This window comes from Onychostoma macrolepis, chromosome 20 (assembly GCF_012432095.1).
Source record: "Onychostoma macrolepis isolate SWU-2019 chromosome 20, ASM1243209v1, whole genome shotgun sequence".
In the NCBI taxonomy this organism is placed as follows: Eukaryota; Metazoa; Chordata; class Actinopteri; order Cypriniformes; family Cyprinidae; genus Onychostoma; species Onychostoma macrolepis.
The window spans coordinates 6,916,357-6,941,599 of NC_081174.1; the positions used below are offsets into that span (position 1 = coordinate 6,916,357).

Below are 25,243 nucleotides of genomic sequence, written 5' to 3' on the forward strand. Positions count from 1 at the left end.
ATGAATCAAACTTTAACTTTTGCTGACTCAAGATTGCTTCCAATTCTAAAAGACTGTGTCAGAAGTGGGATTTGAACCTAAACCTTCGCATGGAGAACAAGAAACCTCATCAACCGAGAAAGTGGAAATGACTTGATTCTGGTGCCTTAGACACTCGGCCATTCTGACAATTACATTAAAATGTGAAGAAAAATGTTATGAATGGAGTTCGTCAGAGGGCAAAAGAAGGAATCAAACTATAACATGTTTACTGTCTCAACATTATTTACATTTCTAAAACAGTCTTTGTCAGAAGTGGGATTTGAACCACGCCTCCATTCGGAGACCAGAAATGTCAACAAATGGGAAGGAGATAACACTTGAGTCTGGTGCCTTAGACACTCGGCCATTCTGACAACTTTATTGAAGAGTGTGAAGAAAAATGTTATGAATGGAGTTGGTCAGAGAGCAAAAGAATGAAATCAAACTATAATGTTTACTGTCTCAACATTGTTACATTTCTAAAACAGAGCCTGTGTCAGATGTGGGATTTGAACCCATGCCTCCATGTGGAGACCAGAAACCTCAACAACTGGGAAGGAGATAACACTTGAGTCTGGCGCCTTAGACACTCGGCCATTCTGACAATTACACTTAAAAATGTGAAAAACAATTCAATGAATGGAGTTCGTCAGAGGGCAAAAGAAGGAATGCAAACTTTAACTTTTGCTGACTCAAGATTGCTTCCAATTCTAAAAGAGCCTGTGTCAGAAGTGGGATTTGAACAAACGCCTCCATTCGGAGACCAGAAATGTCAACAAATGGGAAGGAGATAATACCTTGAGTCTGGCGCCTTAGACCACTCGGTCATTCTGACAAATTACACTCAAAAATGTGAAAAACAATTCAATGAATAGAATTAGTCAGAGGGCAAAAGAAGGAATGCAAACTTTAACTTTTGCTGTCTCAAGATTGCTTCCAATTCTAAAAGAGCCTGTGTCAGAAGTGGGATTTGAACCCACGCCTCCATTTGGAGACCAGAAACCTCAACAACTGGGAAGGAGATAACACCTTGAGTCTGGTGCCTTAGACCACTCGGCCACTCTGACAATTATTAAAATGTGAAAAAAATGTTATGAATGGAGTTGGTCAGAGGGCAAAAGAATGAAATCAAACTATAACATTTACTGTCTCAACATTGCTTCCAATTCTAAAAGACCTGTGTCAGAAGTGGATTTGAACCCACGCCCATTCGGAGACCAGAAACCTCAACAACTGGGAAGGAGATAACACCTTGAGTCTGGTGCCTTAGACCGCTCGGCCATTCTGACAATTATTAAAATTGTGAAGAAAAATGTTATGAATGGAGTTGGTCAGAGAGCAAAAGAATGAATGAAAACTATAATGTTTACTGTCTCAAGATTGTTAAATTTCTAAAAGAGTCTGTGTCAGAAGTGGGATTTGAACAAACGCCTCCATTCGGAGACCAGAAACCTCAACAACTGGGAAGGAGATAATACCTTGAGTCTGGCACCTTAGACTGCTCGGCCATTCTGACAACATTATTAAAGGTTGTGAAAAAAATGTTATGAATGGAGTTGGTCAGAGAGCAAAAGAATGAAATCAAACTTTCATGTTTACTGTCTCTACAGTTGTAAAATTTCTAAAACAGACTGTGTCAGAAGTGGGATTTGAACAAACGCCTCCATTCGGAGACCAGAAACCTCAACAACTGGGCAGGTACACATGCCTTGATTTTGGCGCTTTTGACAGCTCGGCCATTCTGACAATTATTAAAATGTGAAGAAAAATGTTATGAACGGAGTTGGTCACAGGACAAAAGAATGAATGAAAGCTATAATGTTTACTCTCTCTACAGTTGTAAAATTTCTAAAACAACATTTGTCAGAAGTGGGATTTGAACCCACGCCTCCATTCGGAGACCAGAAACCTCAACAACTGGGAAGGAGATAACACCTTGAGTCTGGCGCCTTAGACCGCTCGGCCATTCTGACAACGTTATTAAAGGTTGTGAAGAAAAATGTTATGAATGGAGTTGGTCAGAGAGCAAAAGAATGAATGAAAAGTATAATGTTTACTCTCTCTACAGTTGTTAAATTTCTAAAACAGTCTTTGTCAGAAGTGGGATTTGAACCCACGCCTCCATTCGGAGACCAGAAACCTCAACAACTGGGAAGGAGATAACACCTTGAGTCTGGCGCCTTAGACCGCTCGGCCATTCTGACAACGTTATTAAAGGTTGTGAAGAAAAATGTTATGAATGGAGTTGGTCAGAGAGCAAAAGAATGAATGAGAAGTATTATGTTTACTCTCTCTACAGTTGTAAAATTTCTAAAACAGCCTGTGTCAGAAGTGGGATTTGAACCCACGCCTCCATTTGGAGACCAGAAACCTCAACAACTGGGAAGGAGATAACACCTTGAATCTGGCACCTTAGACTGCTCGGCCATTCTGACAACGTTATCGAAGACTGTGAAGAAAAATGTTATGAACGGAGTTGGTCACAGGACAAAAGAATGAATCAAACTATAATGTTTACTGTCTCAACAGTTGTTAAATTTCTAAAAGAGCCTTTGTCAGAAGTGGGATTTGAACCCACGCCTCCATTTGGAGACCAGAAACCTCAACAACTGGGAAGGAGATAACACCTTGAGTCTGGCACCTTAGACCGCTCGGCCATTCTGACAACGTTATTAAAGGTTGTGAAGAAAAATGTTATGAATGGAGTTGGTCAGAGAGCAAAAGAATGAATGAAAACTATAATGTTTACTGTCTCAAGATTGCTTCCAATTCTAAAAGAGCCTTTGTCAGAAGTGGATTTGAACCCACGCCCATTCGGAGACCAGAAACCTCAACAACTGGGAAGGAGATAACACCTTGAGTCTGGCGCCTTAGACCGCTCGGCCATTCTGACAACGTTATTAAAGGTTGTGAAGAAAAATGTTATGAATGGAGTTGGTCAGAGAGCAAAAGAATGAATGAAAACTATAATGTTTACTCTCTACAGTTGTTAAATTTCTAAAATAGTCTTTGTCAGAAGTGGGATTTGAACCCACGCCTCCATTCGGAGACCAGAAACCTCAACAACTGGGAAGGAGATAACACCTTGAGTCTGGCGCCTTAGACACTCGGCCATTCTGACAACGTCATTGAAGATTGTGAAGAAAAATGTTATGAATGGAGTTCGTCAGAGGGCAAAAGAATGAAATCAAACTTTCATGTTTACTGTCTCAACATTATTTACATTTCTAAAACAGACTGTGTCAGAAGTGGATTTGAACCCACGCCTCCATTCGGAGACCAGAAACCTCAACAACTGGGAAGGAGATAACACCTTGAGTCTGGCGCCTTAGACCACTCGGCCATTCTGACAAATTACACTCAAAAATGTGAAAAACAATTCAATAAATGGAATTGGTCAGAGGGCAAAAGAAGGAAATCAAACTATAACATTTACTGTTTTAACATTGGTCTCAGTTCTAAAAGAGCCTGTGTCAGAAGTGGGATTTGAACCCACGCCTCCATGTGGAGACCAGAAACCTCAACAACTGGGAAGGAGATAACACCTTGAGTCTGGCGCCTTAGACAGCTCGGCCATTCTGACAATTACACTTAAAAATGTGAAAAACAATTCAATGAATGGAGTTCGTCAGAGGGCAAAAGAAGGAATGCAAACTTTAACTTTTGCTGTCTCAAGATTGCTTCCAACTCTAAAAGAGCCTGTGTCAGATGTGGGATTTGAACCTAAACCTTCGTATGGAGATCAAGAAACCTCATCAACCGAGAAAGTGGAAATGACTTGATTCTGGTGCCTTAGATCACTCGGCCATTCTGACAATAACACTTAAAAATGTGAAAAACAATTCAATGAATGGAGTTCGTCAGAGGGCAAAAGAAGGAATGCAAACTTTAACTTTTGCTGACTCAAGATTGCTTCCAATTCTAAAAGAGCCTGTGTCAGAAGTGGGATTTGAACAAACGCCTCCATTCGGAGACCAGAAATGTCAACAAATGGGAAGGAGATAATACCTTGAGTCTGGCACCTTAGACCACTCGGTCATTCTGACATATTACACTCAAAAATGTGAAAAACAATTCAATTAATAGAATTAGTCAGAGGGCAAAAGAAGGAATAAAACTATAATGTTTACTCTCTCTACAGTTGTTAAATTTCTAAAACAGTCTTTGTCAGAAGTGGGATTTGAACCCACGCCTCCATTTGGAGACCAGAAACCTCAACAACTGGGAAGGAGATAACACCTTGAGTCTGGCGCCTTAGACCACTCGGCCACTCTGACAATTACACCTAAATAATGAAAAACAATTCAATAAATGGAATTGGTCAGAGGGCAAAAGAAGCAAATCAAACTATAACATTTACTGTTTTAACATTGGTCTCAGTTCTAAAAGACCCTGTGTCAGAAGTGGGATTTGAACCCATGCCTCCATGTGGAGACCACAAACCTCAACAACTGGGAAGGAGATAAAAACTTGAGTCTGGCACCTTAGGCCGCTCGGCCATTCTGACAACTTTATTGAAGAGTGTGAAGAAAAATGTTATGAATGGAGTTGGTCAGAGGGCAAAAGAAGGAATGCAAACTTTAACTTTTGCTGTCTCAAGATTGCTTCCAATTCTAAAAGTGCCTGTGTCAGATGTGGGATTTGAACCTAAACCTTCGCATGGAGAACAAGAAACCTCATCAACCGAGAAAGTGGAAATGACTTGAGTCTGGTGCCTAAGATCACTCGGCCATTCTGACAATTACACTTAAAAATGTGAAAAACAATTCAATGAATGGAGTTCGTCAGAGGGCAAAAGAAGGAATGCAAACTTTAAGTTTTGCTGTCTCAAGATTGCTTCCACTTCTAAAAGAGCCTGTGTCAGAAGTGTGATTTGAACCCACGCCTCCATTTGGAGACCAGAAACCTCAACAACTGGGAAGGAGATAACAACTTGAGTCTGGTGCCTTAGACCACTCGGCCATTCTGACAACTTTATTGAAGATTGTGAAGAAAAATGTCATGAATGGAGTTGGTCAGAGGGCAAAAGAATGAATGAAAACTATAATGTTTACTCTCTCTACAGTTGTTAAATTTCTAAAATACTCTTTGTCAGAAGTGGAATTTGAACCCACGCCTCCATTCGGAGACCAGAAACCTCAACAACTGGAAAGGAGATAACACCTTGAGTCTGGTGCCTTAGACCGCTCGGCCATTCTGACAACATTATTAAAGGTTGTGAAGAAAAATGTTATGAATCGAGTTCGTCAGAGGGCAAAAGAATGAAATCAAACTTTCAAGTTTACTGTCTCAACATTATTTACATTTCTAAAACAGACTGTGTCAGAAGTGGGATTTGAACCCACGCCTCCATTTGGAGACCAGAAACCTCAACAACTGGGAAGGAGATAACACCTTGAATCTGGCACCTTAGACTGCTCGGCCATTCTGACAACGTTATCGAAGACTGTGAAGAAAAATGTTATGAACGGAGTTGGTCACAGGACAAAAGAATGAATGAAAGCTATAATGTTTACTCTCTCTACAGTTGTAAAATTTCTAAAACAACATTTGTCAGAAGTGGGATTTGAACCCACGCCTCCATTCGGAGACCAGAAACCTCAACAACTGGGAAGGAGATAACACCTTGAGTCTGGCGCCTTAGACCGCTCGGCCATTCTGACAACGTTATTAAAGGTTGTGAAGAAAAATGTTATGAATGGAGTTGGTCAGAGGGCAAAAGAATGAATCAAACTTTAACTGTTTACTGTCTCTACAGTTGTTAAATTTCTAAAACAACATTTGTCAGAAGTGGGATTTGAACCCACGCCTCCATTCGGAGACCAGAAACCTCAACAACTGGGAAGGAGATAACACCTTGAGTCTGGCGCCTTAGACCGCTCGGCCATTCTGACAACGTTATTAAAGGTTGTGAAGAAAAATGTTATGAATGGAGTTGGTCAGAGGGCAAAAGAAGGAATCAAACTTTAACATGTTTACTGTCTCAAGATTGCTTAAATTTCTAAAAGAGCCTGTGTCAGAAGTGGGATTTGAACCACGCCTCCATTCGGAGACCAGAAACCTCAACAACTGGGAAGGAGATAACACCTTGAGTCTGGCGCCTTAGACCACTCGGCCATTCTGACAACGTTATTAAAATGTGAAAAAAATTCAATGAATGGAGTTGGTCAGAGGGCAAAAGAATGAAATCAAACTTTCATGTTTACTGTCTCAACATTATTTACATTTCTAAAACAGACTTTGTCAGAAGTGGGATTTGAACCCACGCCTCCATTCGGAGACCAGAAACCTCAACAACTGGGAAGGAGATAACACCTTGAGTCTGGCGCCTTAGACCGCTCGGCCATTCTGACAACGTTATTAAAGGTTGTGAAGAAAAATGTTATGAATGGAGTTGGTCAGAGGGCAAAAGAATGAATGAAAACTATAATGTTTACTCTCTCTACAGTTGTTAAATTTCTAAAACAGTCTTTGTCAGAAGTGGGATTTGAACCCACGCCTTCATTCGGAGACCAGAAACCTCAACAACTGGGAAGGAGATAACACCTTGAGTCTGGCGCCTTAGACCGCTCGGCCATTCTGACAACGTTATTAAAGGTTGTGAAGAAAAATGTTATGAATGGAGTTCGTCAGAGGGCAAAAGAATGAATCAAACTATAACATGTTTACTGTCTCAACAGTTGTTAAATTTCTAAAACAGACTGTGTCAGAAGTGGGATTTGAACCCACGCCTCCATTCGGAGACCAGAAACCTCAACAACTGGGAAGGAGATAACACCTTGAGTCTGGCGCCTTAGACCGCTCGGCCATTCTGACAACGTTATTAAAGGTTGTGAAGAAAAATGTTATGAATGGAGTTCGTCAGAGGGCAAAAGAATGAAATCAAACTTTCATGTTTACTGTCTCAACATTATTTACATTTCTAAAACAGACTGTGTCAGAAGTGGGATTTGAACCCACGCCTCCATTCGGAGACCAGAAACCTCAACAACTGGGAAGGAGATAACACCTTGAGTCTGGCGCCTTAGACCACTCGGCCATTCTGACAACGTTATTAAAATGTGAAAAACAATTCAATAAATGGAATTGGTCAGAGGGCAAAAGAATGAATGAAAACTATAATGTTTACTGTCTCAACATTGTTAAATTTCTAAAAGAGTCTGTGTCAGAAGTGGGATTTGAACCCACGCCTCCATGGAGACCAGAAACCTCAACAACTGGGAAGGAGATAACACTTGAGTCTGGTGCCTTAGACACTCGGCCATTCTGACAATTACATTAAAAATGTGAAGAAACAATGTTATGAATGGAGTTGGTCAGAGGGCAAAAGAATGAAATCAAACTTTCATGTTTACTGTCTCAACAGTTGTTAAATTTCTAAAACAGACTGTGTCAGAAGTGGGATTTGAACCCACGCCTCCATGGAGACCAGAAACCTCAACAACTGGGAAGGAGATAACACCTTGAGTCTGGCGCCTTAGACCACTCGGCCATTCTGACAACGTTATTAAAATGTGAAAAACAATTCAATAAATGGAATTGGTCAGAGGGCAAAAGAATGAATGAAAACTATAATGTTTACTGTCTCAAGATTGTTAAATTTCTAAAAGAGTCTGTGTCAGAAGTGGGATTTGAACCCACGCCTCCATGGAGACCAGAAACCTCAACAACTGGGAAGGAGATAACACTTGAGTCTGGTGCCTTAGACACTCGGCCATTCTGACAACGTTATTAAAGGTTGTGAAGAAAAATGTTATGAATGGAGTTGGTCAGAGGGCAAAAGAATGAAATCAAACTTTCATGTTTACTGTCTCAACAGTTGTTAAATTTCTAAAACAGACTGTGTCAGAAGTGGGATTTGAACCCACGCCTCCATGGAGACCAGAAACCTCAACAACTGGGAAGGAGATAACACCTTGAGTCTGGCGCCTTAGACAGCTCGGCCATTCTGACAATTATTAAAATGTGAAAAACAATTCAATGAATGGAGTTCGTCAGAGGGCAAAAGAATGAAATCAAACTTTAACATGTTTACTGTCTCAACATTATTTACATTTCTAAAACAGACTGTGTCAGAAGTGGGATTTGAACCCACGCCTCCATTCGAGACCAGAAACCTCAACAACTGGGAAGGAGATAACACCTTGAGTCTGGCGCCTTAGACCACTCGGCCATTCTGACAATTACACTTAAAAATGTGAAAAACAATTCAATGAATGGAGTTGGTCAGAGGGCAAAAGAAGGAATGCAAACTTTAACTTTTACTGTCTCAAGATTGCTTCCAATTCTAAAAGAGCCTGTGTCAGAAGTGGATTTGAACCCACGCCTCCATTCGAGACCAGAAACCTCAACAACTGGGAAGGAGATAACACCTTGAGTCTGGCACCTTAGACCACTCGGCCATTCTGACAATTACACTTAAAAATGTGAAAAACAATTCAATGAATGGAATTGGTCAGAGGGCAAAAGAAGGAATCAAACTATAACATGTTTACTGTCTCTACATTGTTAAATTTCTAAAAGAGCCTTTGTCAGAAGTGGGATTTGAACCCACGCCTCCATTGGAGACCAGAAACCTCAACAACTGGGAAGGAGATAACACCTTGAGTCTGGTGCCTTAGACCACTCGGCCATTCTGACAATTATTAAAATTGTGAAAAACAATGTTATGAATGGAGTTCGTCAGAGGGCAAAAGAATGAATGAAAACTATAATGTTTACTGTCTCAAGATTGTTAAATTTCTAAAAGACTGTGTCAGAAGTGGGATTTGAACCCACCTCCATTCGGAGACCAGAAACCTCAACAACTGGGAAGGAGATAACACTTGAGTCTGGCGCCTTAGACACTCGGCCATTCTGACAATTATTAAAATTGTGAAAAACAATTCAATGAATGGAGTTCGTCAGAGGGCAAAAGAAGGAATGCAAACTTTAACTTTTACTGTCTCAACAGTTGTTAAATTTCTAAAAGAGCCTTTGTCAGAAGTGGATTTGAACCCACGCCTCCATTGGAGACCAGAAACCTCAACAACTGGGAAGGAGATAACACCTTGAGTCTGGCACCTTAGACCACTCGGCCATTCTGACAATTACACTTAAAAATGTGAAAAACAATTCAATGAATGGAGTTCGTCAGAGGGCAAAAGAAGGAATGCAAACTTTAACTTTTGCTGTCTCAAGATTGCTTCCAATTCTAAAAGAGCCTGTGTCAGAAGTGGGATTTGAACCCACGCCTCCATTTGGAGACCAGAAACCTCAACAACTGGGAAGGAGATAACACCTTGAGTCTGGCGCCTTAGACCACTCGGCCATTCTGACAATTACACTTAAAAATGTGAAAAACAATTCAATGAATGGAGTTAGTCAGAGGGCAAAAGAATGAATGAAACTATAATGTTTACTCTCTCTACAGTTGTTAAATTTCTAAAACAGTCTTTGTCAGAAGTGGGATTTGAACCCACGCCTCCATTCGGAGACCAGAAACCTCAACAACTGGGAAGGAGATAACACCTTGAGTCTGGCGCCTTAGACCACTCGGCCATTCTGACAATTACACATAAAAAACTGAAAAACAATTCAATAAATGGAACTGGTCAGAGGGCAAAAGAAGGAATCAAACTATAACATTTACTGTCTCAACATTATTTACATTTCTAAAACAGAGCCTGTGTCAGAAGTGGATTTGAACCCACGCCTCCATGTGGAGACCACAAACCTCAACAATTGGGAAGGAGATAAAAACTTGAGTCTGGCACCTTAGGCCGCTCGGCCATTCTGACAACGTTATTAAAGGTTGTGAAGAAAAATGTTATGAATGGAGTTGGTCAGAGGGCAAAAGAAGGAATGCAAACCTTAACATTTACTCTCTCAAGATTGCTTCCAATTCTAAAAAAGCCTGTGTCAGAAGTGGGATTTGAACCCACGCCTCCATGTGGAGACCAGAAACCTCAACAACTGGGAAGGAGATAACACCTTGAGTCTGGCGCCTTAGACCACTCGGCCATTCTGACAATTACACTTAAAAATGTGAAAAACAATTCAATGAATGGAGTTCGTCAGAGGGCAAAAGAATGAAATCAAACTTTAACTTTTGCTGTCTCAAGATTGCTTCCAATTCTAAAAGAGCCTGTGTCAGAAGTGGGATTTGAACCCACGCCTCCATTTGGAGAACAGAAACCTCATCAACTGAGAAATCGGAAATGCCTTGAGTCTGGTGCCTTAGATCACTCGGCCATTCTGACAATTATTAAAGGTTGTGAAGAAAAATGTTATGAATGGAGTTGGTCAGAGGGCAAAAGAATGAATCAAACTTTAACTGTTTACTGTCTCAAGATTGCTTAAATTTCTAAAAGAGCCTGTGTCAGAAGTGGATTTGAACCCACGCCTCCATTCGGAGACCAGAAACCTCAACAACTGGGAAGGAGATAACACCTTGAGTCTGGTGCCTTAGACCGCTCGGCCATTCTGACAATTATTAAAATTGTGAAAAACAATTCAATGAATGGAGTTGGTCAGAGGGCAAAAGAATGAATGAAACTATAATGTTTACTGTCTCAAGATTGTTAAATTTCTAAAATAGTCTTTGTCAGAAGTGGATTTGAACCCACGCCCATTCGGAGACCAGAAACCTCAACAACTGGGAAGGAGATAACACCTTGAGTCTGGCGCCTTAGACACTCGGCCATTCTGACAACGTTATTAAAATGTGAAAAACAATGTTATGAATGGAGTTCGTCAGAGGGCAAAAGAATGAAATCAAACTTTCATGTTTACTGTCTCACAGTTGTTAAATTTCTAAAACAGACTGTGTCAGAAGTGGGATTTGAACCCACCTCCATTCGGAGACCAGAAACCTCAACAACTGGGAAGGAGATAACACCTTGAGTCTGGCGCCTTAGACCACTCGGCCATTCTGACAATTACATTAAAAATGTGAAAAACAATGTTATGAATGGAGTTGGTCAGAGGGCAAAAGAATGAAATCAAACTTTCATGTTTACTGTCTCAACATTATTTACATTTCTAAAACAGACTGTGTCAGAAGTGGGATTTGAACCCACGCCCATTCGGAGACCAGAAACCTCAACAACTGGGAAGGAGATAACACCTTGAGTCTGGTGCCTTAGACACTCGGCCATTCTGACAACGTTATTAAAATGTGAAAAACAATGTTATGAATGGAGTTCGTCAGAGGGCAAAAGAATGAATCAAACTTTAACTTTTACTGTCTCAACATTGCTTCCAATTTCTAAAAGACTGTGTCAGAAGTGGGATTTGAACCACGCCTCCATTGGAGACCAGAAACCTCAACAACTGGGAAGGAGATAACACCTTGAGTCTGGTGCCTTAGACCACTCGGCCATTCTGACAATTACATTAAAATGTGAAAAACAATGTTATGAATGGAGTTGGTCAGAGGGCAAAAGAATGAAATCAAACTTTCATGTTTACTGTCTCAACATTATTTACATTTCTAAAACAGACTGTGTCAGAAGTGGGATTTGAACCCACGCCCATTCGGAGACCAGAAACCTCAACAACTGGGAAGGAGATAACACCTTGAGTCTGGCGCCTTAGACACTCGGCCATTCTGACAATTATTAAAGGTTGTGAAGAAAAATGTTATGAATGGAGTTGGTCAGAGGGCAAAAGAATGAATGAAAACTATAATGTTTACTGTCTCTACAGTTGTTAAATTTCTAAAACAGACTGTGTCAGAAGTGGATTTGAACCCACGCCTCCATGGAGACCAGAAACCTCAACAACTGGGAAGGAGATAACACTTGAGTCTGGCACCTTAGACCACTCGGCCATTCTGACAACGTTATTAAAATGTGAAGAAACAATTCAATGAATGGAATTGGTCAGAGGGCAAAAGAAGGAATCAAACTTTAACTTTTGCTGTCTCAAGATTGCTTCCAATTTCTAAAAGACTGTGTCAGAAGTGGATTTGAACCCACGCCTCCATGTGGAGACCAGAAACCTCAACAACTGGGAAGGAGATAACACTTGAGTCTGGTGCCTTAGACCGCTCGGCCATTCTGACAATTATTAAAATGTGAAGAAAAATGTTATGAATGGAGTTCGTCAGAGGGCAAAAGAATGAATCAAACTTTAACTTTTGCTGTCTCAAGATTGTTAAATTTCTAAAACAGTCTTTGTCAGAAGTGGATTTGAACCCACGCTCCATTCGGAGACCAGAAACCTCAACAACTGGGAAGGAGATAACACCTTGAGTCTGGCGCCTTAGACAGCTCGGCCATTCTGACAACGTTATTAAAATGTGAAAAAAATGTTATGAATGGAGTTGGTCAGAGGGCAAAAGAATGAATGCAAACTTTAATGTTTACTGTCTCAACAGTTGTTAAATTTCTAAAAGACTGTGTCAGAAGTGGATTTGAACCCACGCCTCCATGTGGAGACCAGAAACCTCAACAACTGGGAAGGAGATAACACTTGAGTCTGGCACCTTAGACCACTCGGCCATTCTGACAACGTTATTAAAATGTGAAGAAACAATTCAATGAATGGAATTGGTCAGAGGGCAAAAGAAGGAATCAAACTTTAACTTTTGCTGTCTCAAGATTGCTTCCAATTCTAAAAGAGCCTTTGTCAGAAGTGGATTTGAACCCACGCCTCCATGTGGAGACCAGAAACCTCAACAACTGGGAAGGAGATAACACTTGAGTCTGGTGCCTTAGACACTCGGCCATTCTGACAATTATTAAAATGTGAAGAAACAATTCAATGAATGGAATTGGTCAGAGGGCAAAAGAATGAATGCAAACTTTAACTTTTGCTGTCTCAAGATTGTTAAATTTCTAAAAGAGCCTGTGTCAGAAGTGGGATTTGAACCCACGCCTCCATTCGGAGACCAGAAACCTCAACAACTGGGAAGGAGATAACACCTTGAGTCTGGCGCCTTAGACCACTCGGCCATTCTGACAATTACACTTAAAAATGTGAAAAAAATTCAATGAATGGAGTTCGTCAGAGGGCAAAAGAATGAATGCAAACTTTAACTTTTGCTGTCTCAAGATTGCTTAAATTTCTAAAAGACTGTGTCAGAAGTGGATTTGAACCCACGCCCATTGGAGACCAGAAACCTCAACAACTGGGAAGGAGATAACACTTGAGTCTGGTGCCTTAGACACTCGGCCATTCTGACAATTATTAAAATGTGAAGAAAAATTCAATGAATGGAATTGGTCAGAGGGCAAAAGAATGAATGCAAACTTTAACTTTTGCTGTCTCAAGATTGTTAAATTTCTAAAAGAGCCTGTGTCAGAAGTGGGATTTGAACCCACGCCTCCATTCGGAGACCAGAAACCTCAACAACTGGGAAGGAGATAACACCTTGAGTCTGGCGCCTTAGACCACTCGGCCATTCTGACAATTACACTTAAAAATGTGAAAAAAATTCAATGAATGGAGTTCGTCAGAGGGCAAAAGAATGAATGCAAACTTTAACTTTTGCTGTCTCAAGATTGCTTAAATTTCTAAAAGACTGTGTCAGAAGTGGATTTGAACCCACGCCCATTGGAGACCAGAAACCTCAACAACTGGGAAGGAGATAACACTTGAGTCTGGTGCCTTAGACACTCGGCCATTCTGACAATTACATTAAAATGTGAAGAAACAATGTTATGAATGGAGTTGGTCAGAGGGCAAAAGAAGGAATCAAACTTTAACTTTTACTGTCTCAACATTGCTTCCAATTTCTAAAAGACTGTGTCAGAAGTGGGATTTGAACCACGCCTCCATTGGAGACCAGAAACCTCAACAACTGGGAAGGAGATAACACTTGAGTCTGGCGCCTTAGACCACTCGGCCATTCTGACAATTACACTTAAAAATGTGAAAAACAATTCAATGAATGGAGTTGGTCAGAGGGCAAAAGAAGGAATGCAAACTTTAACTTTTGCTGTCTCAAGATTGCTTCCAATTCTAAAAGAGCCTGTGTCAGAAGTGGGATTTGAACCCACGCCCATTCGGAGACCAGAAACCTCAACAACTGGGAAGGAGATAACACCTTGAGTCTGGCGCCTTAGACCACTCGGCCATTCTGACAATTACATTAAAATGTGAAAAAAATTCAATGAATGGAGTTGGTCAGAGGGCAAAAGAAGGAATGCAAACTATAATGTTTACTCTCTACAGTTGTTAAATTTCTAAAAGAGTCTGTGTCAGAAGTGGATTTGAACCCACGCCTCCATTCGGAGACCAGAAACCTCAACAACTGGGAAGGAGATAACACTTGAGTCTGGCACCTTAGACCGCTCGGCCATTCTGACAATTACACTTAAAAATGTGAAAAACAATTCAATGAATGGAATTGGTCAGAGGGCAAAAGAATGAATCAAACTTTAACTTTTACTGTCTCAAGATTGTTAAATTTCTAAAAGAGCCTGTGTCAGAAGTGGATTTGAACCCACGCCCATTCGGAGACCAGAAACCTCAACAACTGGGAAGGAGATAACACTTGAGTCTGGTGCCTTAGACACTCGGCCATTCTGACAATTATTAAAATTGTGAAAAACAATTCAATGAATGGAATTGGTCAGAGGGCAAAAGAATGAATCAAACTTTAACTTTTACTGTCTCAACATTGTTACATTTCTAAAAGACTGTGTCAGAAGTGGGATTTGAACCACGCCTCCATTGGAGACCAGAAACCTCAACAACTGGGAAGGAGATAACACTTGAGTCTGGCACCTTAGACCACTCGGCCATTCTGACAATTATTAAAATTGTGAAAAACAATGTTATGAATGGAGTTCGTCAGAGGGCAAAAGAATGAATGAAACTATAATGTTTACTGTCTCAACATTGTTAAATTTCTAAAAGAGTCTGTGTCAGAAGTGGATTTGAACCCACGCCCATTGGAGACCAGAAACCTCAACAACTGGGAAGGAGATAACACTTGAGTCTGGTGCCTTAGACACTCGGCCATTCTGACAATTATTAAAATTGTGAAAAAAATGTTATGAATGGAGTTCGTCAGAGGGCAAAAGAAGGAATCAAACTTTAACTTTTACTGTCTCAACATTGCTTCCAATTTCTAAAAGACTGTGTCAGAAGTGGGATTTGAACCACGCCTCCATTGGAGACCAGAAACCTCAACAACTGGGAAGGAGATAACACCTTGAGTCTGGCGCCTTAGACCACTCGGCCATTCTGACAATTATTAAAATGTGAAGAAAAATGTTATGAATGGAGTTGGTCAGAGGGCAAAAGAATGAATGCAAACTATAATGTTTACTCTCTCTACAGTTGTTAAATTTCTAAAAGACTGTGTCAGAAGTGGATTTGAACCCACGCCCATTTGGAGACCAGAAACCTCAACAACTGGGAAGGAGATAACACTTGAGTCTGGCACCTTAGACCACTCGGCCATTCTGACAACGTTATTAAAATGTGAAGAAACAATTCAATGAATGGAATTGGTCAGAGGGCAAAAGAAGGAATCAAACTTTAACTTTTGCTGTCTCAAGATTGCTTCCAATTCTAAAAGAGCCTTTGTCAGAAGTGGATTTGAACCCACGCCTCCATGTGGAGACCAGAAACCTCAACAACTGGGAAGGAGATAACACTTGAGTCTGGTGCCTTAGACACTCGGCCATTCTGACAATTATTAAAATTGTGAAAAAAATGTTATGAATGGAGTTCGTCAGAGGGCAAAAGAAGGAATCAAACTTTCATGTTTACTGTCTCAAGATTGCTTAAATTTCTAAAACAGACTGTGTCAGAAGTGGGATTTGAACCCACCTCCATTCGGAGACCAGAAACCTCAACAACTGGGAAGGAGATAACACCTTGAGTCTGGCGCCTTAGACCACTCGGCCATTCTGACAATTATTAAAATGTGAAGAAAAATGTTATGAATGGAGTTGGTCAGAGGGCAAAAGAATGAATGCAAACTATAATGTTTACTCTCTCTACAGTTGTTAAATTTCTAAAAGACTGTGTCAGAAGTGGATTTGAACCCACGCCCATTGGAGACCAGAAACCTCAACAACTGGGAAGGAGATAACACTTGAGTCTGGCACCTTAGACCACTCGGCCATTCTGACAACGTTATTAAAATGTGAAGAAACAATTCAATGAATGGAATTGGTCAGAGGGCAAAAGAAGGAATCAAACTTTAACTTTTGCTGTCTCAAGATTGCTTCCAATTCTAAAAGAGCCTGTGTCAGAAGTGGATTTGAACCCACGCCTCCATGTGGAGACCAGAAACCTCAACAACTGGGAAGGAGATAACACTTGAGTCTGGTGCCTTAGACACTCGGCCATTCTGACAATTATTAAAATGTGAAAAAAATGTTATGAATGGAGTTGGTCAGAGGGCAAAAGAATGAATCAAACTTTAACATGTTTACTGTCTCAACATTATTTACATTTCTAAAACAGAGCCTGTGTCAGAAGTGGATTTGAACCCACGCCTCCATTCGGAGACCAGAAACCTCAACAACTGGGAAGGAGATAACACCTTGAGTCTGGCGCCTTAGACCACTCGGCCATTCTGACAATTACACTTAAAAATGTGAAGAAACAATTCAATGAATGGAGTTGGTCAGAGGGCAAAAGAATGAATCAAACTATAATGTTTACTGTCTCTACAGTTGTTAAATTTCTAAAACAGTCTTTGTCAGAAGTGGATTTGAACCCACGCCCATTCGGAGACCAGAAACCTCAACAACTGGGAAGGAGATAACACCTTGAGTCTGGCGCCTTAGACCACTCGGCCATTCTGACAACGTTATTAAAATGTGAAGAAACAATTCAATGAATGGAATTGGTCAGAGGGCAAAAGAATGAATCAAACTTTAACATTTACTGTCTCAACATTGTTAAATTTCTAAAAGACTGTGTCAGAAGTGGATTTGAACCCACGCCTCCATGTGGAGACCAGAAACCTCAACAACTGGGAAGGAGATAACACTTGAGTCTGGCGCCTTAGACCACTCGGCCATTCTGACAACGTTATTAAAATGTGAAGAAACAATTCAATGAATGGAATTGGTCAGAGGGCAAAAGAATGAATCAAACTTTAACATTTACTGTCTCAACATTGTTAAATTTCTAAAAGACTGTGTCAGAAGTGGATTTGAACCCACGCCTCCATGTGGAGACCAGAAACCTCAACAACTGGGAAGGAGATAACACTTGAGTCTGGCACCTTAGACCGCTCGGCCATTCTGACAACGTTATTAAAATGTGAAGAAACAATTCAATGAATGGAATTGGTCAGAGGGCAAAAGAAGGAATCAAACTTTAACTTTTACTGTCTCAAGATTGCTTCCAATTCTAAAAGAGCCTTTGTCAGAAGTGGGATTTGAACCACGCCTCCATTCGAGACCAGAAACCTCAACAACTGGGAAGGAGATAACACTTGAGTCTGGCACCTTAGACCGCTCGGCCATTCTGACAATTATTAAAATGTGAAAAAAATTCAATGAATGGAATTGGTCAGAGGGCAAAAGAATGAATCAAACTTTAACTGTTTACTGTCTCAACATTATTTACATTTCTAAAACAGTCTGTGTCAGAAGTGGGATTTGAACCCACGCTCCATTCGGAGACCAGAAACCTCAACAACTGGGAAGGAGATAACACCTTGAGTCTGGCGCCTTAGACCACTCGGCCATTCTGACAATTACACTAAAAATGTGAAAAACAATTCAATGAATGGAGTTGGTCAGAGGGCAAAAGAAGGAATGCAAACTTTAACTTTTACTGTCTCAAGATTGCTTCCAATTTCTAAAAGAGCCTGTGTCAGAAGTGGGATTTGAACCACGCCTCCATTGGAGACCAGAAACCTCAACAACTGGGAAGGAGATAACACCTTGAGTCTGGTGCCTTAGATCACTCGGCCATTCTGACAATTACACTTAAAAATGTGAAAAACAATTCAATGAATGGAGTTGGTCAGAGGGCAAAAGAAGGAATGCAAACTTTAACTGTTTACTGTCTCAAGATTGCTTAAATTTCTAAAAGACTGTGTCAGAAGTGGATTTGAACCCACGCCTCCATGTGGAGACCAGAAACCTCAACAACTGGGAAGGAGATAACACTTGAGTCTGGCACCTTAGACCACTCGGCCATTCTGACAACGTTATTAAAATGTGAAGAAACAATTCAATGAATGGAATTGGTCAGAGGGCAAAAGAAGGAATCAAACTTTAACTTTTACTGTCTCAACATTGGTCTCAGTTCTAAAAGAGCCTTTGTCAGAAGTGGATTTGAACCCACGCCTCCATTCGAGACCAGAAACCTCAACAACTGGGAAGGAGATAATGACTTGAGTCTGGTGCCTTAGACACTCGGCCATTCTGACAATTATTAAAGGTTGTGAAGAAAAATTCAATGAATGGAATTGGTCAGAGGGCAAAAGAATGAATCAAACTTTAACTGTTTACTGTCTCTACAGTTGTTAAATTTCTAAAACAGTCTGTGTCAGAAGTGGGATTTGAACCACGCCTCCATTGGAGACCAGAAACCTCAACAACTGGGAAGGAGATAACACCTTGAGTCTGGCGCCTTAGACCGCTCGGCCATTCTGACAATTACACTTAAAAATGTGAAAAAAATTCAATGAATGGAGTTGGTCAGAGGGCAAAAGAAGGAATGCAAACTTTAACTTTTACTGTCTCAACATTGCTTCCAATTTCTAAAAGAGCCTGTGTCAGAAGTGGATTTGAACCCACGCCTCCATTGGAGACCAGAAACCTCAACAACTGGGAAGGAGATAACACCTTGAGTCTGGCGCCTTAGACCACTCGGCCATTCTGACAATTACATTAAAATGTGAAAAACAATTCAATGAATGGAGTTGGTCAGAGGGCAAAAGAAGGAATCAAACTATAACATTTACTGTCTCAACATTGCTTAAATTTCTAAAAGACTGTGTCAGAAGTGGATTTGAACCCACGCCTCCATGTGGAGACCAGAAACCTCAACAACTGGGAAGGAGATAACACTTGAGTCTGGCACCTTAGACCGCTCGGCCATTCTGACAACGTTATTAAAATGTGAAGAAACAATTCAATGAATGGAATTGGTCAGAGGGCAAAAGAAGGAATCAAACTTTAACTTTTACTGTCTCAACATTGGTCTCAGTTCTAAAAGAGCCTTTGTCAGAAGTGGATTTGAACCCACGCCCATTCGGAGACCAGAAACCTCAACAACTGGGAAGGAGATAACACTTGAGTCTGGTGCCTTAGATCACTCGGCCATTCTGACAATTATTAAAATGTGAAGAAAAATGTTATGAATGGAGTTGGTCAGAGGGCAAAAGAAGGAATGCAAACTATAACATTTACTGTCTCAACATTGCTTAAATTTCTAAAAGAGCCTGTGTCAGAAGTGGATTTGAACCCACGCTCCATTCGGAGACCAGAAACCTCAACAACTGGGAAGGAGATAACACCTTGAGTCTGGTGCCTTAGACACTCGGCCATTCTGACAACGTTATTAAAGGTTGTGAAGAAAAATGTTATGAATGGAGTTGGTCAGAGGGCAAAAGAAGGAATGCAAACTTTAACTTTTACTGTCTCAAGATTGTTAAATTTCTAAAATAGTCTTTGTCAGAAGTGGATTTGAACCCACGCCTCCATGTGGAGACCAGAAACCTCAACAACTGGGAAGGAGATAACACTTGAGTCTGGTGCCTTAGATCACTCGGCCATTCTGACAATTATTAAAGGTTGTGAAGAAAAATTCAATGAATGGAATTGGTCAGAGGGCAAAAGAATGAATCAAACTATAACATTTACTGTCTCAACAGTTGTTAAATTTCTAAAACAGACTGTGTCAGAAGTGGGATTTGAACCCACGCCCATTGGAGACCAGAAACCTCAACAACTGGGAAGGAGATAACACCTTGAGTCTGGCACCTTAGACCACTCGGCCATTCTGACAATTACATTAAAATGTGAAGAAAAATGTTATGAATGGAGTTGGTCAGAGGGCAAAAGAATGAATGCAAACTTTAAGTTTACTGTCTCACAGTTGTTAAATTTCTAAAAGAGCCTGTGTCAGAAGTGGGATTTGAACCCACGCCCATTGGAGACCAGAAACCTCAACAACTGGGAAGGAGATAACACCTTGAGTCTGGCGCCTTAGACCGCTCGGCCATTCTGACAACGTTATTAAAGGTTGTGAAGAAAAATGTTATGAATGGAGTTGGTCAGAGGGCAAAAGAATGAATGAAACTATAATGTTTACTGTCTCTACAGTTGTTAAATTTCTAAAACAGTCTTTGTCAGAAGTGGGATTTGAACCCACGCTCCATTCGGAGACCAGAAACCTCAACAACTGGGAAGGAGATAACACCTTGAGTCTGGCGCCTTAGACCACTCGGCCATTCTGACAATTATTAAAGGTTGTGAAGAAAAATGTTATGAATGGAGTTGGTCAGAGGGCAAAAGAATGAAATCAAACTATAATGTTTACTGTCTCTACAGTTGTTAAATTTCTAAAATAGTCTTTGTCAGAAGTGGGATTTGAACCCACGCCTCCATTCGGAGACCAGAAACCTCAACAACTGGGAAGGAGATAACACTTGAGTCTGGCGCCTTAGACCGCTCGGCCATTCTGACAACGTTATTAAAGGTTGTGAAGAAAAATGTTATGAATGGAGTTGGTCAGAGGGCAAAAGAATGAATGCAAACTTTAACTGTTTACTGTCTCTACATTGTTAAATTTCTAAAACAGTCTGTGTCAGAAGTGGGATTTGAACCCACGCTCCATTCGGAGACCAGAAACCTCAACAACTGGGAAGGAGATAACACCTTGAGTCTGGCGCCTTAGACCGCTCGGCCATTCTGACAATTACACTTAAAAATGTGAAAAAAATTCAATGAATGGAGTTGGTCAGAGGGCAAAAGAAGGAATGCAAACTATAATGTTTACTGTCTCAACATTGCTTAAATTTCTAAAAGAGCCTGTGTCAGAAGTGGATTTGAACCCACGCTCCATTCGGAGACCAGAAACCTCAACAACTGGGAAGGAGATAACACCTTGAGTCTGGCGCCTTAGACCACTCGGCCATTCTGACAATTACACTAAAAATGTGAAAAACAATTCAATGAATGGAGTTGGTCAGAGGGCAAAAGAAGGAATGCAAACTATAATGTTTACTGTCTCACAGTTGTTAAATTTCTAAAAGAGCCTGTGTCAGAAGTGGATTTGAACCCACGCCCATTCGGAGACCAGAAACCTCAACAACTGGGAAGGAGATAACACCTTGAGTCTGGCACCTTAGACCACTCGGCCATTCTGACAACGTTATTAAAATGTGAAGAAACAATTCAATGAATGGAATTGGTCAGAGGGCAAAAGAAGGAATCAAACTTTAACTTTTACTGTCTCAACATTGGTCTCAGTTCTAAAAGAGCCTTTGTCAGAAGTGGGATTTGAACCACGCCTCCATTCGAGACCAGAAACCTCAACAACTGGGAAGGAGATAACACCTTGAGTCTGGCACCTTAGACCGCTCGGCCATTCTGACAATTATTAAAATGTGAAAAAAATTCAATGAATGGAATTGGTCAGAGGGCAAAAGAATGAATCAAACTTTAACTGTTTACTGTCTCAAGATTGCTTCCAATTCTAAAAGAGCCTGTGTCAGAAGTGGATTTGAACCCACGCTCCATTCGGAGACCAGAAACCTCAACAACTGGGAAGGAGATAACACCTTGAGTCTGGCACCTTAGACCACTCGGCCATTCTGACAATTATTAAAATGTGAAAAACAATTCAATGAATGGAGTTGGTCAGAGGGCAAAAGAATGAAATCAAACTATAATGTTTACTGTCTCAAGTTGTTAAATTTCTAAAAGAGTCTGTGTCAGAAGTGGGATTTGAACCCACGCCCATTGGAGACCAGAAACCTCAACAACTGGGAAGGAGATAACACTTGAGTCTGGTGCCTTAGACACTCGGCCATTCTGACAATTATTAAAATTGTGAAAAACAATGTTATGAATGGAGTTGGTCAGAGGGCAAAAGAATGAAATCAAACTATAACATTTACTGTCTCAACAGTTGTTAAATTTCTAAAACAGACTGTGTCAGAAGTGGGATTTGAACCCACGCCCATTGGAGACCAGAAACCTCAACAACTGGGAAGGAGATAACACCTTGAGTCTGGCACCTTAGACCACTCGGCCATTCTGACAATTATTAAAATTGTGAAAAACAATTCAATGAATGGAGTTCGTCAGAGGGCAAAAGAATGAATGAAACTATAATGTTTACTGTCTCAAGTTGTTAAATTTCTAAAAGAGTCTGTGTCAGAAGTGGGATTTGAACCCACGCCCATTGGAGACCAGAAACCTCAACAACTGGGAAGGAGATAACACTTGAGTCTGGTGCCTTAGACACTCGGCCATTCTGACAACGTTATTAAAATGTGAAGAACAATTCAATGAATGGAGTTGGTCAGAGGGCAAAAGAAGGAATCAAACTATAACATTTACTGTCTCAACAGTTGTTAAATTTCTAAAACAGACTGTGTCAGAAGTGGGATTTGAACCCACGCCCATTGGAGACCAGAAACCTCAACAACTGGGAAGGAGATAACACCTTGAGTCGGGCGCCTTAGACTACTCGGCCATTCTGACAATTACACATAAAAATGTGAAAAACAATTCAATGAATGGAGTTGGTCAGAGGGCAAAAGAATGAATGAAACTATAATGTTTACTCTCTCTACAGTTGTTAAATTTCTAAAAGAGCCTGTGTTAGAAGTGGGATTTGAACCAAAGCCTCCATTCGGAGATCAGAAACCTCAACAACTGGGAAGGAGATAACACCTTGAGTCTGGCCTTAGACCACTCGGCCATTCTGACAATTATTAAAATGTGAAAAACAATTCAATGAATGGAATTGGTCAGAGGGCAAAAGAATGAATCAAACTTTAACATTTACTGTCTCAAGATTGTTAAATTTCTAAAATAGTCTTTGTCAGAAGTGGATTTGAACCCACGCCCATTCGGAGACCAGAAACCTCAACAACTGGGAAGGAGATAACACCTTGAGTCTGGCACCTTAGACCACTCGGCCATTCTGACAATTACATTAAAATGTGAAAAAAATTCAATGAATGGAATTGGTCAGAGGGCAAAAGAAGGAATCAAACTTTAACTTTTACTGTCTCAACATTGGTCTCAGTTCTAAAAGAGCCTTTGTCAGAAGTGGGATTTGAACCACGCCTCCATTGGAGACCAGAAACCTCAACAACTGGGAAGGAGATAACACCTTGAGTCTGGTGCCTTAGATCACTCGGCCATTCTGACAATTACACTTAAAAATGTGAAGAAACAATTCAATGAATGGAGTTGGTCAGAGGGCAAAAGAAGGAATGCAAACTTTAACTTTTACTGTCTCAAGATTGCTTAAATTTCTAAAACAGACTGTGTCAGAAGTGGGATTTGAACCCACGCTCCATTCGGAGACCAGAAACCTCAACAACTGGGAAGGAGATAACACCTTGAGTCTGGCGCCTTAGACCACTCGGCCATTCTGACAATTACATTAAAATGTGAAAAACAATTCAATGAATGGAGTTGGTCAGAGGGCAAAAGAATGAATGAAACTATAATGTTTACTGTCTCTACAGTTGTTAAATTTCTAAAAGAGTCTTTGTCAGAAGTGGATTTGAACCCACGCCCATTCGGAGACCAGAAACCTCAACAACTGGGAAGGAGATAACACCTTGAGTCTGGCGCCTTAGACCACTCGGCCATTCTGACAATTACACTAAAAATGTGAAAAACAATTCAATGAATGGAGTTGGTCAGAGGGCAAAAGAATGAATGAAACTATAATGTTTACTGTCTCTACAGTTGTTAAATTTCTAAAAGAGTCTTTGTCAGAAGTGGATTTGAACCCACGCCCATTCGGAGACCAGAAACCTCAACAACTGGGAAGGAGATAACACCTTGAGTCTGGCGCCTTAGACCACTCGGCCATTCTGACAATTATTAAAATGTGAAAAACAATTCAATGAATGGAGTTGGTCAGAGGGCAAAAGAATGAATGAAACTATAATGTTTACTGTCTCAAGTTGTTAAATTTCTAAAAGAGTCTGTGTCAGAAGTGGGATTTGAACCCACGCCCATTGGAGACCAGAAACCTCAACAACTGGGAAGGAGATAACACTTGAGTCTGGTGCCTTAGACACTCGGCCATTCTGACAATTACATTAAAATGTGAAGAAACAATTCAATGAATGGAGTTCGTCAGAGGGCAAAAGAAGGAATCAAACTTTAACTTTTACTGTCTCAACATTGTTAAATTTCTAAAAGACTGTGTCAGAAGTGGGATTTGAACCACGCCTCCATTGGAGACCAGAAACCTCAACAACTGGGAAGGAGATAACACCTTGAGTCTGGCACCTTAGACCGCTCGGCCATTCTGACAACGTTACACTTAAAAATGTGAAGAAAAATGTTATGAATGGAGTTGGTCAGAGGGCAAAAGAATGAATGCAAACTTTAATGTTTACTGTCTCAACATTGCTTCCAATTTCTAAAAGAGTCTTTGTCAGAAGTGGGATTTGAACCCACGCCCATTCGGAGACCAGAAACCTCAACAACTGGGAAGGAGATAACACCTTGAGTCTGGCGCCTTAGACACTCGGCCATTCTGACAATTACACTTAAAAATGTGAAAAACAATTCAATGAATGGAGTTGGTCAGAGGGCAAAAGAATGAATGAAACTATAATGTTTACTGTCTCTACAGTTGTTAAATTTCTAAAAGAGTCTGTGTCAGAAGTGGATTTGAACCCACGCCTCCATTCGGAGACCAGAAACCTCAACAACTGGGAAGGAGATAACACCTTGAGTCTGGCGCCTTAGACACTCGGCCATTCTGACAATTACACTTAAAAATGTGAAGAAACAATTCAATGAATGGAGTTGGTCAGAGGGCAAAAGAATGAAATCAAACTTTAACTTTTACTGTCTCAACATTATTTACATTTCTAAAACAGACTGTGTCAGAAGTGGATTTGAACCCACGCCTCCATTCGGAGACCAGAAACCTCAACAACTGGGAAGGAGATAACACCTTGAGTCTGGCGCCTTAGACCGCTCGGCCATTCTGACAATTACATTAAAAATGTGAAAAACAATTCAATGAATGGAGTTGGTCAGAGGGCAAAAGAATGAATCAAACTATAATGTTTACTGTCTCTACATTGTTAAATTTCTAA

At 40.6% G+C, this 25,243-nt stretch overlaps 51 non-coding genes across 51 annotated transcripts; all 51 read right to left on the minus strand.

Moving 5' to 3' along the window:
- Window positions 1-976: 976 nt before the first annotated feature.
- On the minus strand, window positions 977-1,088 carry trnal-caa (transfer RNA leucine (anticodon CAA)). Its single transcript has 2 exons — window positions 1,051-1,088; window positions 977-1,022 (listed from the first exon to the last, which is right to left on the minus strand). It is a non-coding gene; the product is annotated as a tRNA-Leu (tRNA).
- Window positions 1,089-1,882: 794 nt separating this feature from the next.
- On the minus strand, window positions 1,883-1,994 carry trnal-caa (transfer RNA leucine (anticodon CAA)). Its single transcript has 2 exons — window positions 1,957-1,994; window positions 1,883-1,928 (listed from the first exon to the last, which is right to left on the minus strand). It is a non-coding gene; the product is annotated as a tRNA-Leu (tRNA).
- Window positions 1,995-2,113: 119 nt separating this feature from the next.
- Window positions 2,114-2,225, minus strand: trnal-caa (transfer RNA leucine (anticodon CAA)). Its single transcript has 2 exons — window positions 2,188-2,225; window positions 2,114-2,159 (listed from the first exon to the last, which is right to left on the minus strand). It is a non-coding gene; the product is annotated as a tRNA-Leu (tRNA).
- Window positions 2,226-2,344: 119 nt separating this feature from the next.
- Window positions 2,345-2,456, minus strand: trnal-caa (transfer RNA leucine (anticodon CAA)). The gene is made up of 2 exons: window positions 2,419-2,456; window positions 2,345-2,390 (listed from the first exon to the last, which is right to left on the minus strand). It is a non-coding gene; the product is annotated as a tRNA-Leu (tRNA).
- Window positions 2,457-2,574: 118 nt separating this feature from the next.
- Window positions 2,575-2,686, minus strand: trnal-caa (transfer RNA leucine (anticodon CAA)). The gene is made up of 2 exons: window positions 2,649-2,686; window positions 2,575-2,620 (listed from the first exon to the last, which is right to left on the minus strand). It is a non-coding gene; the product is annotated as a tRNA-Leu (tRNA).
- A 345-nt stretch (window positions 2,687-3,031) lies between these two features.
- On the minus strand, window positions 3,032-3,142 carry trnal-caa (transfer RNA leucine (anticodon CAA)). Its single transcript has 2 exons — window positions 3,106-3,142; window positions 3,032-3,077 (listed from the first exon to the last, which is right to left on the minus strand). It is a non-coding gene; the product is annotated as a tRNA-Leu (tRNA).
- Window positions 3,143-3,261: 119 nt separating this feature from the next.
- On the minus strand, window positions 3,262-3,372 carry trnal-caa (transfer RNA leucine (anticodon CAA)). The gene is made up of 2 exons: window positions 3,335-3,372; window positions 3,262-3,306 (listed from the first exon to the last, which is right to left on the minus strand). It is a non-coding gene; the product is annotated as a tRNA-Leu (tRNA).
- Window positions 3,373-3,492: 120 nt separating this feature from the next.
- On the minus strand, window positions 3,493-3,604 carry trnal-caa (transfer RNA leucine (anticodon CAA)). Its single transcript has 2 exons — window positions 3,567-3,604; window positions 3,493-3,538 (listed from the first exon to the last, which is right to left on the minus strand). It is a non-coding gene; the product is annotated as a tRNA-Leu (tRNA).
- Window positions 3,605-4,186: 582 nt separating this feature from the next.
- Window positions 4,187-4,298, minus strand: trnal-caa (transfer RNA leucine (anticodon CAA)). The gene is made up of 2 exons: window positions 4,261-4,298; window positions 4,187-4,232 (listed from the first exon to the last, which is right to left on the minus strand). It is a non-coding gene; the product is annotated as a tRNA-Leu (tRNA).
- A 581-nt stretch (window positions 4,299-4,879) lies between these two features.
- On the minus strand, window positions 4,880-4,991 carry trnal-caa (transfer RNA leucine (anticodon CAA)). Its single transcript has 2 exons — window positions 4,954-4,991; window positions 4,880-4,925 (listed from the first exon to the last, which is right to left on the minus strand). It is a non-coding gene; the product is annotated as a tRNA-Leu (tRNA).
- A 119-nt stretch (window positions 4,992-5,110) lies between these two features.
- On the minus strand, window positions 5,111-5,222 carry trnal-caa (transfer RNA leucine (anticodon CAA)). The gene is made up of 2 exons: window positions 5,185-5,222; window positions 5,111-5,156 (listed from the first exon to the last, which is right to left on the minus strand). It is a non-coding gene; the product is annotated as a tRNA-Leu (tRNA).
- Window positions 5,223-5,341: 119 nt separating this feature from the next.
- On the minus strand, window positions 5,342-5,453 carry trnal-caa (transfer RNA leucine (anticodon CAA)). The gene is made up of 2 exons: window positions 5,416-5,453; window positions 5,342-5,387 (listed from the first exon to the last, which is right to left on the minus strand). It is a non-coding gene; the product is annotated as a tRNA-Leu (tRNA).
- Window positions 5,454-5,572: 119 nt separating this feature from the next.
- trnal-caa (transfer RNA leucine (anticodon CAA)) lies at window positions 5,573-5,684 on the minus strand. Its single transcript has 2 exons — window positions 5,647-5,684; window positions 5,573-5,618 (listed from the first exon to the last, which is right to left on the minus strand). It is a non-coding gene; the product is annotated as a tRNA-Leu (tRNA).
- Window positions 5,685-5,803: 119 nt separating this feature from the next.
- Window positions 5,804-5,915, minus strand: trnal-caa (transfer RNA leucine (anticodon CAA)). Its single transcript has 2 exons — window positions 5,878-5,915; window positions 5,804-5,849 (listed from the first exon to the last, which is right to left on the minus strand). It is a non-coding gene; the product is annotated as a tRNA-Leu (tRNA).
- A 120-nt stretch (window positions 5,916-6,035) lies between these two features.
- On the minus strand, window positions 6,036-6,146 carry trnal-caa (transfer RNA leucine (anticodon CAA)). The gene is made up of 2 exons: window positions 6,109-6,146; window positions 6,036-6,080 (listed from the first exon to the last, which is right to left on the minus strand). It is a non-coding gene; the product is annotated as a tRNA-Leu (tRNA).
- Window positions 6,147-6,262: 116 nt separating this feature from the next.
- On the minus strand, window positions 6,263-6,374 carry trnal-caa (transfer RNA leucine (anticodon CAA)). Its single transcript has 2 exons — window positions 6,337-6,374; window positions 6,263-6,308 (listed from the first exon to the last, which is right to left on the minus strand). It is a non-coding gene; the product is annotated as a tRNA-Leu (tRNA).
- Window positions 6,375-6,493: 119 nt separating this feature from the next.
- On the minus strand, window positions 6,494-6,605 carry trnal-caa (transfer RNA leucine (anticodon CAA)). The gene is made up of 2 exons: window positions 6,568-6,605; window positions 6,494-6,539 (listed from the first exon to the last, which is right to left on the minus strand). It is a non-coding gene; the product is annotated as a tRNA-Leu (tRNA).
- Window positions 6,606-6,725: 120 nt separating this feature from the next.
- Window positions 6,726-6,837, minus strand: trnal-caa (transfer RNA leucine (anticodon CAA)). The gene is made up of 2 exons: window positions 6,800-6,837; window positions 6,726-6,771 (listed from the first exon to the last, which is right to left on the minus strand). It is a non-coding gene; the product is annotated as a tRNA-Leu (tRNA).
- A 119-nt stretch (window positions 6,838-6,956) lies between these two features.
- trnal-caa (transfer RNA leucine (anticodon CAA)) lies at window positions 6,957-7,068 on the minus strand. The gene is made up of 2 exons: window positions 7,031-7,068; window positions 6,957-7,002 (listed from the first exon to the last, which is right to left on the minus strand). It is a non-coding gene; the product is annotated as a tRNA-Leu (tRNA).
- A 116-nt stretch (window positions 7,069-7,184) lies between these two features.
- Window positions 7,185-7,292, minus strand: trnal-caa (transfer RNA leucine (anticodon CAA)). Its single transcript has 2 exons — window positions 7,256-7,292; window positions 7,185-7,228 (listed from the first exon to the last, which is right to left on the minus strand). It is a non-coding gene; the product is annotated as a tRNA-Leu (tRNA).
- Window positions 7,293-7,411: 119 nt separating this feature from the next.
- On the minus strand, window positions 7,412-7,521 carry trnal-caa (transfer RNA leucine (anticodon CAA)). Its single transcript has 2 exons — window positions 7,484-7,521; window positions 7,412-7,455 (listed from the first exon to the last, which is right to left on the minus strand). It is a non-coding gene; the product is annotated as a tRNA-Leu (tRNA).
- A 116-nt stretch (window positions 7,522-7,637) lies between these two features.
- trnal-caa (transfer RNA leucine (anticodon CAA)) lies at window positions 7,638-7,745 on the minus strand. The gene is made up of 2 exons: window positions 7,709-7,745; window positions 7,638-7,681 (listed from the first exon to the last, which is right to left on the minus strand). It is a non-coding gene; the product is annotated as a tRNA-Leu (tRNA).
- Window positions 7,746-7,864: 119 nt separating this feature from the next.
- On the minus strand, window positions 7,865-7,974 carry trnal-caa (transfer RNA leucine (anticodon CAA)). Its single transcript has 2 exons — window positions 7,937-7,974; window positions 7,865-7,908 (listed from the first exon to the last, which is right to left on the minus strand). It is a non-coding gene; the product is annotated as a tRNA-Leu (tRNA).
- Window positions 7,975-8,091: 117 nt separating this feature from the next.
- Window positions 8,092-8,202, minus strand: trnal-caa (transfer RNA leucine (anticodon CAA)). Its single transcript has 2 exons — window positions 8,165-8,202; window positions 8,092-8,136 (listed from the first exon to the last, which is right to left on the minus strand). It is a non-coding gene; the product is annotated as a tRNA-Leu (tRNA).
- Window positions 8,203-8,550: 348 nt separating this feature from the next.
- trnal-caa (transfer RNA leucine (anticodon CAA)) lies at window positions 8,551-8,661 on the minus strand. Its single transcript has 2 exons — window positions 8,624-8,661; window positions 8,551-8,595 (listed from the first exon to the last, which is right to left on the minus strand). It is a non-coding gene; the product is annotated as a tRNA-Leu (tRNA).
- A 566-nt stretch (window positions 8,662-9,227) lies between these two features.
- trnal-caa (transfer RNA leucine (anticodon CAA)) lies at window positions 9,228-9,339 on the minus strand. Its single transcript has 2 exons — window positions 9,302-9,339; window positions 9,228-9,273 (listed from the first exon to the last, which is right to left on the minus strand). It is a non-coding gene; the product is annotated as a tRNA-Leu (tRNA).
- Window positions 9,340-9,457: 118 nt separating this feature from the next.
- Window positions 9,458-9,569, minus strand: trnal-caa (transfer RNA leucine (anticodon CAA)). Its single transcript has 2 exons — window positions 9,532-9,569; window positions 9,458-9,503 (listed from the first exon to the last, which is right to left on the minus strand). It is a non-coding gene; the product is annotated as a tRNA-Leu (tRNA).
- Window positions 9,570-9,919: 350 nt separating this feature from the next.
- Window positions 9,920-10,031, minus strand: trnal-caa (transfer RNA leucine (anticodon CAA)). Its single transcript has 2 exons — window positions 9,994-10,031; window positions 9,920-9,965 (listed from the first exon to the last, which is right to left on the minus strand). It is a non-coding gene; the product is annotated as a tRNA-Leu (tRNA).
- A 797-nt stretch (window positions 10,032-10,828) lies between these two features.
- Window positions 10,829-10,938, minus strand: trnal-caa (transfer RNA leucine (anticodon CAA)). The gene is made up of 2 exons: window positions 10,901-10,938; window positions 10,829-10,872 (listed from the first exon to the last, which is right to left on the minus strand). It is a non-coding gene; the product is annotated as a tRNA-Leu (tRNA).
- A 342-nt stretch (window positions 10,939-11,280) lies between these two features.
- Window positions 11,281-11,390, minus strand: trnal-caa (transfer RNA leucine (anticodon CAA)). Its single transcript has 2 exons — window positions 11,353-11,390; window positions 11,281-11,324 (listed from the first exon to the last, which is right to left on the minus strand). It is a non-coding gene; the product is annotated as a tRNA-Leu (tRNA).
- A 343-nt stretch (window positions 11,391-11,733) lies between these two features.
- On the minus strand, window positions 11,734-11,841 carry trnal-caa (transfer RNA leucine (anticodon CAA)). Its single transcript has 2 exons — window positions 11,804-11,841; window positions 11,734-11,776 (listed from the first exon to the last, which is right to left on the minus strand). It is a non-coding gene; the product is annotated as a tRNA-Leu (tRNA).
- A 563-nt stretch (window positions 11,842-12,404) lies between these two features.
- On the minus strand, window positions 12,405-12,514 carry trnal-caa (transfer RNA leucine (anticodon CAA)). Its single transcript has 2 exons — window positions 12,477-12,514; window positions 12,405-12,449 (listed from the first exon to the last, which is right to left on the minus strand). It is a non-coding gene; the product is annotated as a tRNA-Leu (tRNA).
- A 341-nt stretch (window positions 12,515-12,855) lies between these two features.
- Window positions 12,856-12,967, minus strand: trnal-caa (transfer RNA leucine (anticodon CAA)). Its single transcript has 2 exons — window positions 12,930-12,967; window positions 12,856-12,901 (listed from the first exon to the last, which is right to left on the minus strand). It is a non-coding gene; the product is annotated as a tRNA-Leu (tRNA).
- A 336-nt stretch (window positions 12,968-13,303) lies between these two features.
- Window positions 13,304-13,415, minus strand: trnal-caa (transfer RNA leucine (anticodon CAA)). Its single transcript has 2 exons — window positions 13,378-13,415; window positions 13,304-13,349 (listed from the first exon to the last, which is right to left on the minus strand). It is a non-coding gene; the product is annotated as a tRNA-Leu (tRNA).
- A 338-nt stretch (window positions 13,416-13,753) lies between these two features.
- trnal-caa (transfer RNA leucine (anticodon CAA)) lies at window positions 13,754-13,862 on the minus strand. Its single transcript has 2 exons — window positions 13,825-13,862; window positions 13,754-13,797 (listed from the first exon to the last, which is right to left on the minus strand). It is a non-coding gene; the product is annotated as a tRNA-Leu (tRNA).
- A 119-nt stretch (window positions 13,863-13,981) lies between these two features.
- Window positions 13,982-14,091, minus strand: trnal-caa (transfer RNA leucine (anticodon CAA)). The gene is made up of 2 exons: window positions 14,054-14,091; window positions 13,982-14,025 (listed from the first exon to the last, which is right to left on the minus strand). It is a non-coding gene; the product is annotated as a tRNA-Leu (tRNA).
- Window positions 14,092-15,093: 1,002 nt separating this feature from the next.
- Window positions 15,094-15,203, minus strand: trnal-caa (transfer RNA leucine (anticodon CAA)). The gene is made up of 2 exons: window positions 15,166-15,203; window positions 15,094-15,137 (listed from the first exon to the last, which is right to left on the minus strand). It is a non-coding gene; the product is annotated as a tRNA-Leu (tRNA).
- Window positions 15,204-15,764: 561 nt separating this feature from the next.
- On the minus strand, window positions 15,765-15,874 carry trnal-caa (transfer RNA leucine (anticodon CAA)). Its single transcript has 2 exons — window positions 15,837-15,874; window positions 15,765-15,808 (listed from the first exon to the last, which is right to left on the minus strand). It is a non-coding gene; the product is annotated as a tRNA-Leu (tRNA).
- A 563-nt stretch (window positions 15,875-16,437) lies between these two features.
- trnal-caa (transfer RNA leucine (anticodon CAA)) lies at window positions 16,438-16,548 on the minus strand. The gene is made up of 2 exons: window positions 16,511-16,548; window positions 16,438-16,482 (listed from the first exon to the last, which is right to left on the minus strand). It is a non-coding gene; the product is annotated as a tRNA-Leu (tRNA).
- A 342-nt stretch (window positions 16,549-16,890) lies between these two features.
- Window positions 16,891-17,000, minus strand: trnal-caa (transfer RNA leucine (anticodon CAA)). Its single transcript has 2 exons — window positions 16,963-17,000; window positions 16,891-16,935 (listed from the first exon to the last, which is right to left on the minus strand). It is a non-coding gene; the product is annotated as a tRNA-Leu (tRNA).
- A 564-nt stretch (window positions 17,001-17,564) lies between these two features.
- On the minus strand, window positions 17,565-17,675 carry trnal-caa (transfer RNA leucine (anticodon CAA)). Its single transcript has 2 exons — window positions 17,638-17,675; window positions 17,565-17,609 (listed from the first exon to the last, which is right to left on the minus strand). It is a non-coding gene; the product is annotated as a tRNA-Leu (tRNA).
- A 347-nt stretch (window positions 17,676-18,022) lies between these two features.
- trnal-caa (transfer RNA leucine (anticodon CAA)) lies at window positions 18,023-18,132 on the minus strand. The gene is made up of 2 exons: window positions 18,095-18,132; window positions 18,023-18,067 (listed from the first exon to the last, which is right to left on the minus strand). It is a non-coding gene; the product is annotated as a tRNA-Leu (tRNA).
- A 343-nt stretch (window positions 18,133-18,475) lies between these two features.
- trnal-caa (transfer RNA leucine (anticodon CAA)) lies at window positions 18,476-18,585 on the minus strand. Its single transcript has 2 exons — window positions 18,548-18,585; window positions 18,476-18,519 (listed from the first exon to the last, which is right to left on the minus strand). It is a non-coding gene; the product is annotated as a tRNA-Leu (tRNA).
- A 119-nt stretch (window positions 18,586-18,704) lies between these two features.
- trnal-caa (transfer RNA leucine (anticodon CAA)) lies at window positions 18,705-18,814 on the minus strand. Its single transcript has 2 exons — window positions 18,777-18,814; window positions 18,705-18,748 (listed from the first exon to the last, which is right to left on the minus strand). It is a non-coding gene; the product is annotated as a tRNA-Leu (tRNA).
- A 1,017-nt stretch (window positions 18,815-19,831) lies between these two features.
- trnal-caa (transfer RNA leucine (anticodon CAA)) lies at window positions 19,832-19,940 on the minus strand. Its single transcript has 2 exons — window positions 19,903-19,940; window positions 19,832-19,874 (listed from the first exon to the last, which is right to left on the minus strand). It is a non-coding gene; the product is annotated as a tRNA-Leu (tRNA).
- Window positions 19,941-20,055: 115 nt separating this feature from the next.
- Window positions 20,056-20,164, minus strand: trnal-caa (transfer RNA leucine (anticodon CAA)). Its single transcript has 2 exons — window positions 20,127-20,164; window positions 20,056-20,098 (listed from the first exon to the last, which is right to left on the minus strand). It is a non-coding gene; the product is annotated as a tRNA-Leu (tRNA).
- Window positions 20,165-20,282: 118 nt separating this feature from the next.
- trnal-caa (transfer RNA leucine (anticodon CAA)) lies at window positions 20,283-20,393 on the minus strand. Its single transcript has 2 exons — window positions 20,356-20,393; window positions 20,283-20,327 (listed from the first exon to the last, which is right to left on the minus strand). It is a non-coding gene; the product is annotated as a tRNA-Leu (tRNA).
- Window positions 20,394-20,510: 117 nt separating this feature from the next.
- trnal-caa (transfer RNA leucine (anticodon CAA)) lies at window positions 20,511-20,621 on the minus strand. Its single transcript has 2 exons — window positions 20,584-20,621; window positions 20,511-20,556 (listed from the first exon to the last, which is right to left on the minus strand). It is a non-coding gene; the product is annotated as a tRNA-Leu (tRNA).
- Window positions 20,622-20,740: 119 nt separating this feature from the next.
- Window positions 20,741-20,851, minus strand: trnal-caa (transfer RNA leucine (anticodon CAA)). Its single transcript has 2 exons — window positions 20,814-20,851; window positions 20,741-20,785 (listed from the first exon to the last, which is right to left on the minus strand). It is a non-coding gene; the product is annotated as a tRNA-Leu (tRNA).
- A 1,241-nt stretch (window positions 20,852-22,092) lies between these two features.
- On the minus strand, window positions 22,093-22,201 carry trnal-caa (transfer RNA leucine (anticodon CAA)). The gene is made up of 2 exons: window positions 22,164-22,201; window positions 22,093-22,135 (listed from the first exon to the last, which is right to left on the minus strand). It is a non-coding gene; the product is annotated as a tRNA-Leu (tRNA).
- A 1,240-nt stretch (window positions 22,202-23,441) lies between these two features.
- On the minus strand, window positions 23,442-23,552 carry trnal-caa (transfer RNA leucine (anticodon CAA)). The gene is made up of 2 exons: window positions 23,515-23,552; window positions 23,442-23,486 (listed from the first exon to the last, which is right to left on the minus strand). It is a non-coding gene; the product is annotated as a tRNA-Leu (tRNA).
- Window positions 23,553-25,243: the final 1,691 nt, after the last annotated feature.